This window comes from Scyliorhinus torazame, chromosome 24 (assembly GCF_047496885.1).
Source record: "Scyliorhinus torazame isolate Kashiwa2021f chromosome 24, sScyTor2.1, whole genome shotgun sequence".
In the NCBI taxonomy this organism is placed as follows: Eukaryota; Metazoa; Chordata; class Chondrichthyes; order Carcharhiniformes; family Scyliorhinidae; genus Scyliorhinus; species Scyliorhinus torazame.
This window is the reverse complement of record NC_092730.1, coordinates 37,669,887-37,687,506: the sequence shown is the minus strand read 5'-3', so window position 1 is coordinate 37,687,506 and position 17,620 is coordinate 37,669,887. Positions and strand designations below refer to the sequence as shown.

Sequence of the window (17,620 nt, the reverse complement as noted above, 5' to 3'; positions counted from 1 at the left end):
CATTTTCCAACTCAGAATCTATGCGCAATTAGGGCAGGGAGTGAAAAGTAACTTTCTCAGCTTTTTATTATTTGGCTTCACCATGGACAGTGTTCGACTATTCACCGCCCGCCAAGCCCTGAAACAAAAGCTAAAAATCACAGCCTTTTTTCGATACCCTCATGAAGTGGACGAAACAGAGATCCAACAGACACGTTACAGACAAGAATGGGATTTGAAACCACGTGTGCAGAGTACAATGGATTATTGTGCCTGACCTTAACCACGTGATACAACCCCTTTAGTTTATGGAACTTTAATATCTGATCTTGTCACAGACAAGTAGCCGAAGCACCCCACCAATGTACCATCAGGAGGACGTTCATCCACGAGAGGTGGCAGAAGTTAATAATGGGAGAAGTGAACCCGGTAACCTCGATTGCACAGTGGGGAGCCGAAGAAGAAGTGGTGGCAATGTGGGGTTAAGCCCCAAACACGTCTGCCTCCGTTCGTCCCTCCTGTAACCCAACTCGATGCAAGTGGCCTGACAACTTGGAATAGTTTGTCACATCAGTGATTGCAGATCCATCGTGGAAAAATGAATCCCACTTCCGTGAAGCAATGGGCGAAAAATCGACGGGGATGGGATTCGAACCCACGTGTGCAGAGCACAATGGATTAGCAGTACATCGCCTTAACCACTCGGCCACCTCGTCGCACAAATCTTTGCGTCAATACGTCTTAATTCGTTTTGCATCCATGAACTGATGGAAATTATTTGCCTCTTTCTATTCAACCAGGTATTCGATGGGGAAAATCCAGCGATGGTGGCATAGTGGTGAGCATCGCTGCTTTTGAAACCGTTGAATCCGGTTCGATTCCTGGCCATCGCAGTAATAGTTAAATCGGATGTTTTTGCGCGACATCCTGAGTTTCAAACTGAGGAAGACTGGTCAACTGTTTCTCATTCAGAATTTATGCGGATTATCTAAGTGTGGTGTTTAAGATGCGAAAAGGTGTAGATATTGTAGACGTGGAGTTGATGTTACCTGTTGTGGGGGCAGTTTAAAACGAGAGGTCATCATCTTAGAATATGAGGAGGCAAATTTAAAAAAGAAAAACTACTTCTCCCAAAGGGTTGTAATTCTGTGGAATTCACTTCCTCAGAGTGTGGTGGATGCAGGGACAGTGAGAAAGTTAAGGAGGACTTAGAGAGACTTTTATTGGTAATGAGTTGAAGGGCTCTGGAGAACGGGCAGGACGGTGGTGTTGAGGCCATTATGTTTGATCAGGCAAGATCACATGGAAGGTTTTACGCCCAAGAGGCTAAATTGCATATCCCAGCTCCAATGTTATGTGTTCTCGGGAGGAGGTGTTCTGGCTGATATCTCAATCCATCTCTTGTTCCGTAACATTTCAGGTAGCAGATGATGAACATTTCAGTCATGATCGAATGGCGGGCAGACTCGATGGGTCGAATGGCGTAATACTGCTCATCTATCTGATGAATCTATCGTTTGCGCGGCTTCATGACTTTCAAACTGAGGGAAAGAAATAGTTTCCAACTCAGAATGTGTGCGCAATTATGGGGGGGAGTGAATTAAGTAACTTTCTCGTCATTTTCTAAAGTGGTTTCAATATGGAAAGTGTTCGATTATTCACAACCCCAAGCCCCAAACACTAAAAATCACAGCATTTTTCCATCACCCTCATGAAGTGGATCAAACAGAGACACAACAGATACGTTACAGACGAGGATTGGATTCGAACGCAAGTGCGCAGAGCACAAAGGTTTCTTGTGCATCCCCTTAACCACGTGGTACAACTCCTTTACTTCATGGAACTTTAATATCTGACCTTCTCACAGGCAAGTGACCGAAGGAACCCTCCAGTGCACAAACAGGAGGATGTTCATCCAGGAGAGGTGGCAGAAGATAATTATGGGAGAAGTCAACCCGGTATCCTCGACTGTACTGTGGGTAGCCGAAGAAGAACTGGTGTCAAAGAGCGGTTAAGCCCCAAACACGTCTGCCTCCGTTCCACCGTCCTCTAACCCAACTCGATGCAATCTGGCCTGACATCTTGGAATAGATTGTCACATCAGTGATTGCATATCCATCTTGGAAAAAGGAGGCCTACTTCCGAGAAAAGTGGATTTAAAATCTACGAGCATGGAATTCGAACACACATCCGTCGAGCACAATGGATTAGCAGCACAGCGCCTTAACCACTCGGCCACTTCGTCCCACAAATGCACATGTCAATATGTCTTAATTCGTTTTGCATCCATGAACTGATTGAATGTATCAGCCGCCTTCTATTCCACCTGGTGTTCAAAATTGGAAATGCAGCGATGATGGGAGAGTGGTGAGCAAAGTTTTCTTCCAATCAGTTGTCCCAGTTCGATTCCCGGTCATCGGTCTAATAGTTGAATCGGATGTTATTGTGCGACATCGTGAGTTTCAAACTGAGGAAGACTGGTCCACAGCTTCTCACTCAGAATGTATTCGTCATTATCTAATTGAGGTGTATCAGGTGCCAAAAGGTATGGAAAAAGTTGACGTGGAGCTGCTGCTTCCTCTTGTGGGGCATTCTAAAAGGAGGGGTCATGCTCTTAGAATAATAGATTTAGTCACGAGTTGAATGGCGCAAGGGAAGCGTGCTGGGCCCGTAACCCAAAGGTAGATGGATTGAAACCATCTTCGGCTATTCATATTCTCATTCACACCAAACGAGAACTAGTTGCTATTTGTTAGCAGCACATCTGCCTTTTAGGGCAGCACAGTAGCATTGTGGGTAGCGCAATTACTTCGCAGCTCCAGAGTCCCAGGTTCGATTCTGGTTTTGGTCACTGTCAGTGCAGAGTTTTGCACATCCTCCCCGTGTGTGCGTGGATTTCCTCCGGGTGCTCCGGTTTCCTCCCACAGTCCAAAGATGTGCATGTTCGGTGGATTGGCCATGATAAAATTGCCCTTAGTGTCCAAAATTGCCCTTCGTGTCCAGAATTGCCCTTAGTGTTGGGTGGGGTTACTGGGTTATGGGGATAGGGTGGAAGTGTGGACCTTGGGTAGGGTGCTCTTTCCAAGAGCCGGTGCAGACTCGATGGGCCGAATTGGCTCCTTCCGCACTGTAATTTTTTTTAAATTGAGTAAAAACTACTTATCCCAAAGGGTTTATGATTCCGTGGAATTCGGTACCCCAGATTGCGTTGGATGCAGGGAGCGTGAGTAAGTTTAAGGAGGGGGTAGAGAGATTCTTATTGGTAAGGAGTTGAAGGGATACGGAGAACGGGAAGACGGTGGAGTTGACGCCAGGATGGGATCAGCCAACATCACATGGAAGGTGTTAGGCTCAGGAGGCTAAATTGCCTACTCCCGCTTCGAGGTCATGCGTTCTAGGGAGAAGGTGTTCCTGCTGATAACGCAATCGACCTCTTTGTCTGTAACATTGTAGTTCGCAGATGGGGAAGATATCAGCCATGATAGAATGGCGGGCAGACTCGATGGGTCTAATGGCTGAATTATGTTTCTTTATTTTATGAACTTATCTTTTGCGCGACTTTGTGAGTTTCAAAATGAGAGGAAGAAAGAGTTTCCAACTCAGAATTTATACGCAATTAGGGCAGGGAGTGAAATAAGTAACTTTCTCACCTTTTTATAATGTGGTTTCAACATGGACAGTGTTCGCCGAATTCACCACCCGCCAAGCCCGTGAACCAAAGCAAAAAATCACAGCATTTGTACTTCATGCTCATGAAGTGGACCAAACAGAGACACAACAGACACATTACAGACGAGGATGGGATTTGAATCCACGTGTGCAGAGTACAATGGATTATTGTGCGTCTCCTTAGCCACATGATACAACTCATTTACTTCAATGGAATTTTTATGTGCGATCTTATTCCAGGCAAGTAGCCAAAGAAACCCTCCAGTCTACAAACAGGAGGAGGTTCATCCTGGAGAGGTGGCTGAAGAGAATTATGGGAGACGTCATCCCGGTAACCTCAACTGTACTGTGGGTAGCCGAAGAACTTGTGTCACGGTGCGGTTCCACTGACAACGTATCCACCGGCACATATAGTGACGAAGACTGACAGGTTCAGAATGTCTCTTACACTCTCACACATTACCCGAGAGTGACAGGAATCCCCCATTGACAAACAGGACCAGAGAAGGGCAGAGAGTATGCACCTCACTCCCACATACAACATGTTGACGGATTCAACACCACCAAAATATAAGAATAGATCATCACCACATATTATCTTCTTCGAAATCCCGCCGTCCCAACTTTAATAGAATAAAAACAATTTTTATCAGTTGTGTCTCACTCTAATCTGTGAACTTTGCTCTACCACAGTGTGTTGACATCTACTGGCCACGACACAGAACCGCAACAGAGCGCGGGAGATTCACATGAACTGTCGGTGATAGAATGTGATCGGGTGGACGGAGAGGTGTTAGAAGTACGTAAAATTTAAACAATCTATATTCATGCATTTCCCAATGGAATTGGTGGAATTTGGAAGTGTTTATCTTGAGGATCAATTGAGCAGAGACTTTAAAGCATTTTATCTGTGGTTCCCTCTGTGTGAGCTATGCAATGTTGTACTGTGTCATGCTGTCTCCTTCATTCCTGGGACGAGACTGCAAGAAGGATTCTGAAAGGTATTTGCTGCAAAGCAAACAGGAACGTGCGTGATGTTTACTTTTGCTGTGAGGTAGAATGTAAATAGCAGAGAATAGCCTCGATTCCTCGACCTCGGGCTAATGACCCAGCACGCTTCCGCTGCGGCACGCTGCTCCTTAAACCAGGAGCTACAACATTACTGCCTGGCTGTAGCCACACAACTATTCACTTCCGCATTTGTTCTTTCAACAAGAATACACGTTTGAGCACACTGATTCTGGTCAGCATAGTTCAGTTAATTTACTTTCGTGCTGAACGGTTGTTCTGTGAAGGGGATGTGATTTATTCTGTGGCGTTGTTCTGATGAGAAAGTGGGGAATGACTGGAATCACCTTCATAGAAGGAAGTTCGGAATGGCAGTTTCACCTCTCTGGGAACATTGATCACGCTCTTACTGATTTCTTCAAGCTTTGCTTCAAGTCCGACCCCAGAGAAGATCAACTACGAGCAAAGTGGCGCAGCGGACGTGTGCTGGACCCCTAACCCACAGGTCGATGGATCTAAACCATCCTCTGCTATTTATATTCTCACTCACACGAAACGGAAACAAGTTGCTATATGTCAGCAGCACATCTGCCTTTTTCTTTATTAGTATCAACGTTTTGCTTTCAGTCTGATCCGCTCTTTGGCACCGGTTCTTCAGCTACCCACAGTACATTCGAGGAGACGAAGTTGAGTTCTCCCAGAACATTCTTCTGGCTCCTCTAGTGCATGAACAGTCACCTGTATGGACACTGGAGGGGTTCTTCGGCTACTTGTCCGTGAAAGCAGCACCGGAAGCAGCTGTGGAGAGATATTGCAGTCGCCAGAATGCAACTCTCCAATTGTATACTTCACGTCGCTCAGATCTTAGACTCTCAATATCTTCGTGTGGGGAACAGGTAGAGCGGGAATTCGGTTCTTGTTGATTGGAGCAAACTGATCAATGCAGCAATGAGAAGCTCCTTAACCCCCAGCGGGTTGGATAAGAATGGCACTCAGATGCAGGACTCTGTCGATGGATCAAAAGTAGAGAAAGCATCTATTGTTTGAAATTAAATGACGATGAAGATAGAATTTATGTAGATTTGTAAATTGAGCTCAGTTTGGACGACAGCCGAGTGGTCTAAGCTGCTGCGTTTAGATCGAAGTCTCCACTAGAGGCGTGGGTTCGACTCCCCTTCCTAATATTGACCTTTTCTCCATGAGGTTACATTTCTCCAGCAAGATTTTCAACATCAGGAAGATCCAATACCTCCCTTTGAGTGGAAAAGCGTTGGTCTCAGGACATGAGATTCCTGTTTAAATACGCACAGCAAGACCACACAGGCAAAAGCGCAGTTAATGCCTCGATAATCTGCTTCAGTGACTCTGGTTGATGAATTAATATTGAGCACAGGACTCCGGGTAAAATTCGTCTTATCTTCTTGTAAATAGTCTGGCTGGTTAGAGTGTTCACATCCGTCCGAGAGGGGAAGTTGGAAACTCGGTTTCTATTGTGATTTACTGCTGGATAAAACTTTATTTCCTTATTGGCCCCCTGTGAGGTATTACTGGATAACGTTATTTCTCTATATTGCCCCTCTGTTGGGTACTATTGGATAACGTTTCCAGTCCAGCTTTGACAAATAGTTACCTGGACTTTAAAGCATTTTCTCTGTGGTTCCCTATGTGTGAGCTTTACAATGTTGTAATGTGTCATGCTATCTCCTTCATTCTTGGGACAAATGTCGGGATGAGACTGCAAGAATGTTTCTGATAGGTATTTGCTGCAAAGCAAACAGGAACGTGCGTTATGTTTTCTTTTTGTGTCACGGAGAATGTAAATATCAGAGAATAGCCACGATTCCCTGACGTTGGGCTAATGCCCCAACACGCTTCCGCTGCGGCACTCTGCTCCTTAAAAAAGGAGCTACGATTTACTGCCCTGCGGTAGCCACACAACTATTCACTTCCTCATTTTTTCTTTCAACTAGAACACACGTTTGAGCACAGTAATTCTGGTCAGCAAATTTCAGATAATTTACTTGCGTCCTGAATGTTGTTCTGTGAAGGTGATGTGATTTCTTGTGTGACGTTGTTCTGATGATAAAGTGGGGAGTGACTGGAATCATCTTCATAGAATGAAGTTCGGGGCGGCAGTTTCACCTCTCTGGGAACATTGATCACGCTGTTAGAGATTTCTTCAAACTTTGCCTCAAGTCCGACCCCGGACAGGGTCAAGCACGAGCAGCGTGGAGCAGCGGCCCATAACCCAGAGGTCGATGGATCCAAACCATCTTCTGCTATTCATATTCTCAATCACACCAAACGGAAACAAGTCGCTATTTGTCAGCAGCACATCTACCTTTTTCTTTATTAGTATCAACGTTTTACTTACAGTCTGATCCGCTCTTTGACACCTGTTCTTCAGCTACCCACAGTATAGTCGAAGTGACAAAGTTGACTTCTCCCAGAACATTCTTCTGGCGCCTCTCCTGGATGAACGTTCTCCTGTTTGGACAGAGGAGGGATTCTTCGGCTACTTCTCTGTGAAAGCAGCACCGGGAGCAGCTGTGGAGAGAGATTGCAGTCGCCAGGATGCAACTCTCCAATTGGATACTTCACGTCGCTCAGATCTTAGGCTCCCAATATCTTCGAGTGAGGAACAGGTAGAGCGGGAATTCGTCCCTGGTTCATTGGAGCAAACTGACCAATGCAGCAATGAGGAGCTCCTTAACCCTCAGCGGCCTGGACAAGGATGACACTCAGATACAGGACTCTGGCTGGTGTTCAAAAGTAGGATAAGCATACCTTGTTTGAAATGGAATGATGATGAAGATAGAATTTGAGTCGATTTGTGCACGGATCTTAGTTTCGGCGACAACGCATCAGGGTGACCGAGCGGTCAAAGGTTCAGGTCGCAGTCTCTTTTGGAAGCGTGGGTGCGAATCCCACTCCTGACATTGACCTTTCTCCCACGAGGTTAAATTTCTCCAGCGAGATTTTCAACCTCACGAATGTCCAATACCTTCCTTTCAATGGAAAAGCGTTGGTCTCAGGACATGAGATTCCTGCTTAAATACGCACAGCAAGACCACACAGGCAAAAGCGCAGTTAATGACTCGATAATCTGCTTCAGTGACTTTGGTTGAGGAATTAATATTGATCCCTGGACTCCGAGTAAAATTCGTCTTCTCTTGTAAATAGTCCGGCAGGTTCGATTGTTCACATCCGTCCGAGAGGGGAAGATGGGAACTTGGTTTCTATTGTGATTTGTTGCTCGATAAAGCTTTATTTCCTTATATGCCCTCTGTGAGGTTATTACTGGATATCGTTATATACCTATATTGCCCCTTTGTGGGGTACTACTGGATATCGTATCCGGTCCAGCTTTGACAAAGTGTCATCTGGACTCGAAACGTTAACTCTTTTCTCTCCCTACAGATCTGGTCAGACCTGCTGAGACTTTAAAGCATTTTCTCTGTGGTTCCGTCTGTGTGAGCTTTACAATGTTGTAATGTGTCACGCTGTCTGCTTCATTCCTGGGTTTAATGTCGGGATGAGACTGCAAGAAAGTTTCTGATAGGTATTTGCTGCAAAGCAAACAAGAACGTGCGTTATTTTTACTTTTCGTGTCAGGGAGGATGTAAATAGCAGAGAATAGCCTCGATTCCTCGACCTCGGGCTAATGACCCAACACGCTTCCGCTACGTACTCTGCTCCTTAAACCAGGAGCTACAACATTACTGCCCTGCGGTAGCCACACTATTCACTTCCTCATTTTTTCTTTCAACAAGAACACACGTTTGAGCACACTGATTCTGGTCAGCATAGTTGAGATCATTTACTTTCGTGCTGAATGGTTGTTCTGTGAAGGTGATTTGATTTCTTCTGGGACGTTGTTCTGATGGGAAAGTGGGGAGTGACTGGAATCACCTTCATAAAATGAAGTTCGGGGCGGCAGTTTCACCTCTCCGGGAACATTGATCACTCTGTTGCTGATTTCTTCAAACTTTGCCTGTATTTATAGAACGAATACACAAGCAATGAAGCGGGAGAATGTATTAAATCAGAGATTGGATATTCTTGTAACCAATACGGTTGTAATGGGAATCCTTCATTTTCCGATAAATCGGGATGAGCTGGATCGCTCAGTCAGAAATCAGATATCTGGGGATTTAAATGTGATTACTACAGTAATAATATTTAACCATGTTAATGTTATTTTGCTCCAATTGAAACCTGTCACGAATACCTCGTTACCTTGTTGCACAACTTGCTTTCAGCCAGGAGATGGCAGCAGTGCGCAATTGTTTGGGTCTCCTGATTGTGTCCACAGATCTCGATAGGAATGGAGCTGCTGCTTCCCGGGGAGCTGCCAAGCAAGAGGCACAGATACTGACCAACTGCACCCGCTCCAAATAGATTCCCCAAATTACTGAACAAAACAAAAACAAGCACAAATCATATTTTCAGAAACTATGACAGTGACTCTGAAAACAATACACCATCACCTCTGAAAGAATCGATTTGCTGTAACTAATTAAAGATGAACCGTTTCAATATCAGCCGTAATTCCTTACCAGTTCTCAGACAGGCGCTGACTGGTTAGAAGTTTGCTTCACTTTTCAAGGTCCGGCTCAATAAAATCAATCACAGGCCCATGATCTGCTTTCCTCCTGTTCTCAGACACATCCACTTTGTACAAGGGCGCACTAACTGGTTTTCAGAGTAAGAGTCAGACTGCAGTCACCTCGTTCTCTCTCGATCCCTTTATCTCAGAGCCACCTCACAACCAGGAATGGAACTTCTCACACAGCCAAGAATGGAATAGTTTGTCGATTCTTCCACTGATTCAGGACCGCCCATCGCCAGGATGTATTCGTCCAAAAGAGTTGGGATGAAATAGGGCTGAGTTTCACTGTATCCAATCAGTCCCCGGAGAAGCACAAAAACGGTGAGTGAGGGAGAGAGAAAGAAACAAAGAAACAGATAGAGAGATAAAATATGTTCCATTTCTACCACGATCTTTTTACCCAGAAATACATTCAGCTGAATGAAACCGAACCACGTTTCCATTCGCTGCCGTTGCTGCTTCTCCTTCCAAACATTGCAGGAAACGTTATTATTTATTGATCGTTGTTTTGAGTGCGAGCTTCTTTATATGTCGTTTAGTTTCCAAAACAAATGCTGACCGATTCTGATATAGGTTCAAACCGTTCATTTACAAACATTCCGATTCAGTGGCTCGCGCGGGGAGTTCAGCAAACACTTCGAATCACAGTCGCTGCGAGCAAGGCTCGAACCAGCGCGGGGAAACCACATTGATTTCAAGTACAACGCCTTAACCACTCTGCCATCGCAGCTGCGTCTAGTGTGTCATTCGCTAGTAATTTGGTCGATAGAATACATTCTAAAACCAGCCTGGAATCACTCCAGGAAGTTATTGCATTCAAACGATCAACGGGGCCCCGGTGTTTATGTGAGGAGGGGTTGAATCTTCGTGGAAAATGACCATTGGATTTGGAGAGAGGCCTTGAGAGACTCGAAAACCTCAGCTCACTAAACGCACAATTCCACCGATTAAATAGATTGTGGAACAACATCAGTTACATTGGAAATATATTAGAAATTCAAATGGAACAGGACCACACTTTACAGTCTGGAAGAAAATTTAAATGATGAAATCTAGAAATTACAGCACAGAAGGAGACCTGTGCCAGGTCGAACGGTCACCTGATGACGCAACTAAAATGGTCACGTGTCGGGATTCCGGCAGTTCCCCGGATCGCGGTCAGAGCACAAGCCAGGAGGAGCTGCATAATTATTCAGTCAGTTATTTTTTATTACATGTCATTGGTCGCCAGTCATTGAGAGACCAGCATTTCTACATGGTGTCAGGAGTGGGCAGTATGGCAGAAGGACTTCACCGCATCAACATGCTTGTATCACAGAATCGTAGAATATCCAGCTCAGAAGTAGGCCATTCGGCCCAACAAGTCAGCACTGGCCCTCCGAATGAGCACCGCAGCAACTCTCTTCAAGAAGAGGTTTAATAAGTAGCGCCTCAACAGCCCGGCTAGCTCAGTCGGTAGAGCATGGGACTCTGAATCCCAGGGTCGTGGGTTCGAGCCCCACGTTGGGCGCTTTCTTGTTATTATCTGAAAATGTTGACGCTGAAAGAACTGTCTTCATAACAGGGACATAACCTTGACTGGGAATCCAGAGGTCTAAACGAACCTCGTGACAAAATTTAATAAATATGGAATTAAAATTGCTTCTCAGTAACGGCGCAGAAAGGTTCTGCTTCCGACGGATCTTACTTCCACAACTGGGAACACATTACACAACAGATAATGATTTGACACAACTCCAGTGAAGATCTGTCACGGGCAGTGTCACGGTTCCATGGCAGAGAGCACGGTTACACAGCAGAGAGCTCAGTTACACAGCAAGATATAATTTTACAAACAAGGCCTCTCTGTGTGCAGCAGAAAACACATTTTCCTAAAAAAAACAGTTTCTCCATCTCGGCACCTTTTCTGTGTGTCATTGTATGTGTGTCCTGATAGTCTCTTCCTGATTTTTTGTGTATCTTTCTCTGTCTGTTACAGCAGTGCTGCTGTTGTGTATTAATCTCACTTTTCCCAAACAGTAATTGTGATTGATAGATACAGAAACATTTCCAAACTGACATTCAGTACCAATGTCTGATAGAGACTGAAACCCACCCTCACATACAGTCCCAGACATTGACTCATAATGAAGGAATCCTGCTCTCACAAACTGTTGAGACTGGGGTGCAGAGTGTTCCCTCCACTCGCGAACACTACCTGTGATTTACAGATACAGAACACATCTCAGTCAGGTGAGTAGCAGAGTTTGATGGGTACGACATGTATTCCACAATCACCTTCTCTGCGCCAGATAATCAGATGCAGACGACATGCGGCGTCTGTCTTGGTTTAACAAGGGTTTTGCCCAAGAACAGGAACAGATTTACACAATATCAGGGTATAAGACGTAGGAGCAGAAGTAGGCCATTCAGCCCATCGAATATGCTCCGTATTTCAATGAGATCATGCTTGATCTGATGTATGACGTGTTATGACCTCATACGGTGGCACGTTATCACAGTGGTTACCTCACAGCGCCCGCGATCCGGGTTCAATTCCAGCCTTTGGTCACTGACTGTGTGGAATTTGCACTTTCTCTCCGTGTCTGTGTGGGTTCCCTCCGGGTGCTCCGATTTCCTCACACAGTCCAAATGTGCGCGGGGTTAGGTGGACTGTCCATGCTAAATTGACCCTTAGTGTTCAGAAAGTTGGGTGGTGTTACAGGGATGTGATGGGGACACAGAGGCTCTTTCAGAATATCGTTGCAGAGTCCATTGGCAGAATGGCCTCCTTTTACATTTTAATGATCTCATGATAATGCTCATGTCCACTTTCCCGGCATTTTATCTCTAGATTTCATGATGAACCTTTAAAACCAGCAATCCCACCAAGCCTCAGGTAGCGGTAACTCCTCAATGGTCGTTAATTTCCCGGCTGTCAGTCATTTGGCCAGTCTTGAGTGAAGTCACATCCTGGAAATGTCACACATTGATCCAGTTCTAAAATAAATTAAGTCGCTCAAGTCCCTGATGACCATAGGCCCTTTGAGTGTAAGATCTGACTGGTGGTGATTTAACCTGAGGATCACCATACTTCAGGCGAGGAGCAATAATAATAATACTAATAATCTCTTATTGTCACAAGTAGGCTTCAATCAAGTTACTGTGAAAAGCCCGGAGTTGCCACATTCCGGCGCCGGTTTGGGGAGGCTGGAACGGGAATTGTGAGATGGCGGGGTTTTCATGTTTCAGGTCTAGTATAACCGTGTGATCTCAATCTAATTAATTTGGTTTTCCTTCTGCTAATCTTGTCTCACAGTGAGGCAAACCTCACTGATTTGATAGACGAGTGATCGTTCTTCAGTCTTGTCATTGTCGGACCCGCTGAATATGGAGGCATATCCTGTGTGGCAGGATTTAGCTCCAACTCAAGCTATACGTTTGTGGATGATACCACTGCGGTAGGTCGTATCCCAAACAATGACGAATCAGATGCAGAAGGTAGATAAATCACATAGTTGCATAGTGCACTGTCATGTGAGTGTACATTTAAGACATGTAAGTTTAAGCAATGTACATTTAAGAAAACAGTGATGTCAGAGAGTGGGTGGAGCTGGACTTTAGGTCAGCCATTTTGCAGATTTTTACTTTCAGTTTAAAAAGCAGCTTGTGTGTGTCTGTGTGTTTCCAGAGAGCTGCAAGTTTGAAAAGAGATTGGGAGTGTCTTCGTTTGCAGGGTGCTGGATCTCTGACATAAAAGACCATCTCTGGATCATTTGGGTGATTTAAACTGATAATTGTAAAGCCTTCAACCTGATGTGATTCTGTTTAAAGGTGTTAAGTCTCTTGGAAGTTTGAAGGAACATTTTAAGTAATTGTTTCTGTTGCAATATTTTCTGAGTTATCTTTGAAGTAAGGGGCGTTAAGAGATCCAATGTTTATTTAAGATGTTAAGTTGAGTTCATGGAATAAACAGTGATTTGTGTTTAAAAGCCCACGAGTCCATAATTGTATAATAATAATACACCAAGGGAAAAAGCCGTGTGCCAGGAAAAGCAACAAATCCATTAAAGGGAGAGGTTGGTTGAACTCCATGATACATTTTGGGGTTCTGAAAACGCCTCACCCATAGAAATTGGGGGCTCGTCCGGGATAAAAGTCTATCTATTGGATTGGCTTTTGTGAACTTAAAGACAGTGAAGGATTGTTCCTTTTCCGGTGTGGTATTTTAGTTTACGTGGGGGGGGGGGGGGGGGGGGGGGGGGGGGGGGGGGGGGGAGTGTTGTGAACAATGGCTTTTTCAGAGGCTCAGACGTTTTTGGGGGTGGAGATTGTCACACGAAGTACTTTACGGGCAGAAACGAAAAGCAGACTGTTAGATTTGGCAAGAACATTGCAGTTAACCTTACCTGACAATATGCGAAAAGATGAAGTAATTATGGCGGTGGTTAAGCATTTAAATTTGCATGCGATAGAGTTTGATTCATTGGAAATGGCAAAAATTCAGTTGCAAATTAAACAAATGGAACATGAGAAAGAATGAAAGCGGCTTGAATACGAGAGGGAGAGAGAGGAAAAAGAAAGAGAAAGAGAGAGAGAGAGGATAAAGAAAAGGAGAGAGCAGAAAGGCGAAAAGAAAGAATAGTGCTAGCAGAACAAAAAGAAAAAGAAATGGAAATACAGAGGAGGGAAAAAGATAAAGAGAGCGAGTTTGAACTTCAGAAAATGGCCATGAAACATGACAATCAGTTAACATTGGCAGACGTAAAGGGAAACGTACAGCTGGATGATAGTGATGAGGATAGTGTGAAAGCGCGTCATAGTCGAAGGCTTGGTGGGAAACTATTTAAATATGTCCAAGCACTGCCACGGTTTGACGAGAAGGAAGTGGAAGCCTTTTTCATTTCATTTCAGAAGGTAGCTAAACAAATGAAATGGCCACAGGACATGTGGGCGTTACTGATTCAAACAAAGCTGGTAGGTAGAGCTAGTGAAGTGTTTGCATCACGACCGGAGGTGGAATCTGGAACGTATGAGCAGGTGAAGAAACCCATCTTAAGTGCATCTGAGCGAGTGCCTGAAGCTTACAGACAAAGGTTTAGAAATTTAAGGAAATAATTTGGTCAAACATACATGGAGTTTGAAAGGCTGAAACAGAGTAATTTTGATAGGTGGATAAGGGCTTTGAAAATAGACCAAATGTATTACGTTCTCAGAAAATTATACTTTTGGAGGAGTTTAAAAATTCAATTCCTGATGTAGTGAGAACTCATGTGGAAGAACAGAAGGTTAGAGCTGCGAAATTAGTATCAGAAATGGCAGATGATTATGAATACGTTCATAAATCAAAGATTGTTTTCCGACATCAGTTTCAGCCGATGAGGGATAGAAACTGGGGACATGAGAAATACTCAAGTGGTAAAGGTAAAGGTGATATGATGGGAGACAATAAAGGGAGTGTACATCTGATTAAAAAAGAAATCCAGGAGGGTGGAAAATAAATGAAAAGTTTCAAATGTTTTCACTGTAATAAACAAGGTCATTAAAGTCACAGTGTTGGTGGTTGAAGACAAGCACTGAGAAGGGTGATGTGGTAAAACAGGATAAGACGGTGGGGTTTGTAAGAGTGGTAAAGGAAATCCCAAGGGACGCGAAGGAGGTGCAAACAATTGTACAGCCTGTTCAAGAAGTAATTGTTAAGAAGGTGCCAGATGTATTTAAAGAATTTACTTGTGTGGGTAGAATTTACTTATGTGTATCAAGAGGAGCAGGTGAAGAAGTCACAATGTTTTGAGATACAGTGGCTAGTCAATCTTTAATGGTAAAAATGAGGAATTATGTAGTTTGGGAAGAATGTTGCCAGAAAAGGTGGTGATATGTGGAATTCAGGGTGAGAGGAGTCGCGTTCCATTGTATAAGGTGAAGTTGGAAAGTCCAGTGAAGAATGGTGAAGAGGTAGTAGGATTAATAGATAAACTATCTTGTCCAGGAATACAGTTTATCTTGGGTAATGATATACCTGCATCGCAGGTGGGAGTGATGCCTACTGTGGTTGATAAGCCAGTGGAAAATCAGTCAACTGAAGGGTTGAAGGACGAATATCCTGGGATTTTTCCGGTTTGTGTCGTAACAAGGTCGCAAAGTTACAGGTTAAGACAAGAGGAGAAATCAAAGAGTAAAGGTGAAGTTGAAGTGCAATTATCAGCAACAATTTTTGATCAGATGGTTGAAAAAGAACAAGAACAGGTGGAGGATGAGGCGGATATTTTTAGTTCAGGAATATTTGCGGAGTTATAACAGAAAGATGTAGAAATAAAACGGATATATCAGAAAGCATATACGGAAGAGGAATCTGAGAGTATACCAGTGTGTTATTACCGTAAACATGATGGCCTGATGAGAAAATGGAGACCTGTACATATGCAGGCGGACGAAAAGTGGGCAGAAGATCATCAAGTAGAATTGCCGATAGGGTATAGAAAGGAGGTGTTGCGAGTTGCACATGAGGTACCAGTGGGAGGTCATTTGGAAATAAGGAAAACACAAGCTAAAATCCAAAATTGTTTTACTCGCCTGGACTACATAAAGATGTAGTTAAATTTTATAAATCATGTCGCACATGTCAAGTGATAGGGAAAACTCAAGCAATGATAAAACCAGCGCCCTTAATACCCATTCCAGCATTTAAGGAACCTTTTACAAGGGTCCTAATCGATTGTGTAGGACCGCTTTCTAAAACAAAAAGTGGGAATCAATATCTTTTGACTGTAATGGATGTGTCTACTAGGTTTCCAGCGGCCATTCCAGTACGTAATATTACAGCTAAAATGATTGTGGAGGAGTTACTTCATTTCTTTACTCGATATGGACTACCACCAGAAATTCAATCCGATCAAGGAACTAATTTTACTTCAAAGTTATTCAAAGAAGTTATGGATAGCTTAGGAATAAAACAATTTAAATCAACTGCGTCCCATCCAGAATCGCAGGGAGCGTCAGAAAGTTTGCATCAGACATTAAAGCCAATGTTGAGGCCGTATTGTCAAGATTAACCAGAGGATTGGGATAAATGAATCCCATTCGTATTGTTTGCAATTAGGGATGCACCTAATGAGTCTACCAAATTTAGTCCTTTAGTCCGCCTAAATTGATGAAGGAAAAATTGGTGGGTGCGAAATCGGAAATTACACTATTGGATTACGTGTCAAATTTTAGGAAACGATTAAATAGAGCAGGTAAATTGGCTAGACAACATTTGAAAGTTGTACAAAATGGAATTAAATGGGTAGCGGACAAGAAATCCAAAGTTCGTAGTTTTGCCAGTGGGGATAAAGTTGTTACCAGTGGCAGGGGAGCCTTTAAAAGCTAGGTTTTGTGGACAGTATCAGATTGAAAGGAAATTAAATGAGGTGAATTAAGTGGTAAAAACACCAGATAGAAGGAAGACTCACCGAGTGTGTCATGTGAATCTGCTTAAAAGGTACTTTGAAAGGGAAGGAGAGAAAAAGGAGGTTTTAATGATTCTAACTCAAAGTGACGAACCAAATCCAGATGACTGTGAATTTGACATCCTCAAATTGAATTGGATAATGAGGATGTTCTTAAAATTTGGGATGAATTGTTAAGTTACCTTCCAGAGGAAAAACGAACTGACCAGAGAGAGTTATTGAAATCACATGGGCAAGTTTGTAGTGATAAATTGGGTAGTATTAAAATGGCTATACATGATGTAGATGTAGGAAATGCTGTTCCTATCAAACAACATTCATATAGACTTAATCCTTTAAAATTGGCACAGGTTAACAAAGAGATTGAGAGTATGCTTAAAATGGCATAATTGAAGTGGGTAGCAGCCAATGGAGCTCACCCATAGTGATGGTACCTAAACCAGACGGTACCCAACGGTTGTATGTGGACTATAGAAAGGTGAATGCAGTTACAAGAACTGACTCTTACCCTATCCCACGTTTGAATGATTGCATTGAGAAAGTAGGACAATCTGCTTTTATTTCCAACTTCCAGATATGGAAAGAACATTTAAAGCATCGTATGGAGTTCTTCGATCGACTTCAGGTGGCGGGGTTGGTAATGAAACTAGCCGAAAGTGAATTTGCAGGAGCCCGAGTCACTTTCCTTGAGGAGTTTCTGATATCCTCAAGAGGAAGGGAAATAATGTGATTTCTTAGAATGAGTGGATTTAATCGAACTTTAGTGCAAACGTTTTGTGGCGTGATTACTCCACTGATGGAATTGCTGAAGAAACGTAAAAATATTCAATGGACAGCGTACTTTCAACAGGCATTTGACTGCCTGAAAGCTGTGATCACCAATGTCCCTGTATTGGAGAATTGCTAGGGACTCTGTGGTCAGATT

At 43.6% G+C, this 17,620-nt stretch overlaps 2 non-coding genes across 2 annotated transcripts; one reads left to right on the top strand and one right to left on the bottom strand.

The window, feature by feature from the left end:
• Positions 1–613: 613 nt before the first annotated feature.
• trnas-gcu (transfer RNA serine (anticodon GCU)) lies at positions 614–695 on the bottom strand. Its single transcript has one exon. It is a non-coding gene; the product is annotated as a tRNA-Ser (tRNA).
• Positions 696–10,705: 10,010 nt separating this feature from the next.
• Positions 10,706–10,778, top strand: trnaq-cug (transfer RNA glutamine (anticodon CUG)). The gene has a single exon. It is a non-coding gene; the product is annotated as a tRNA-Gln (tRNA).
• Positions 10,779–17,620: the final 6,842 nt, after the last annotated feature.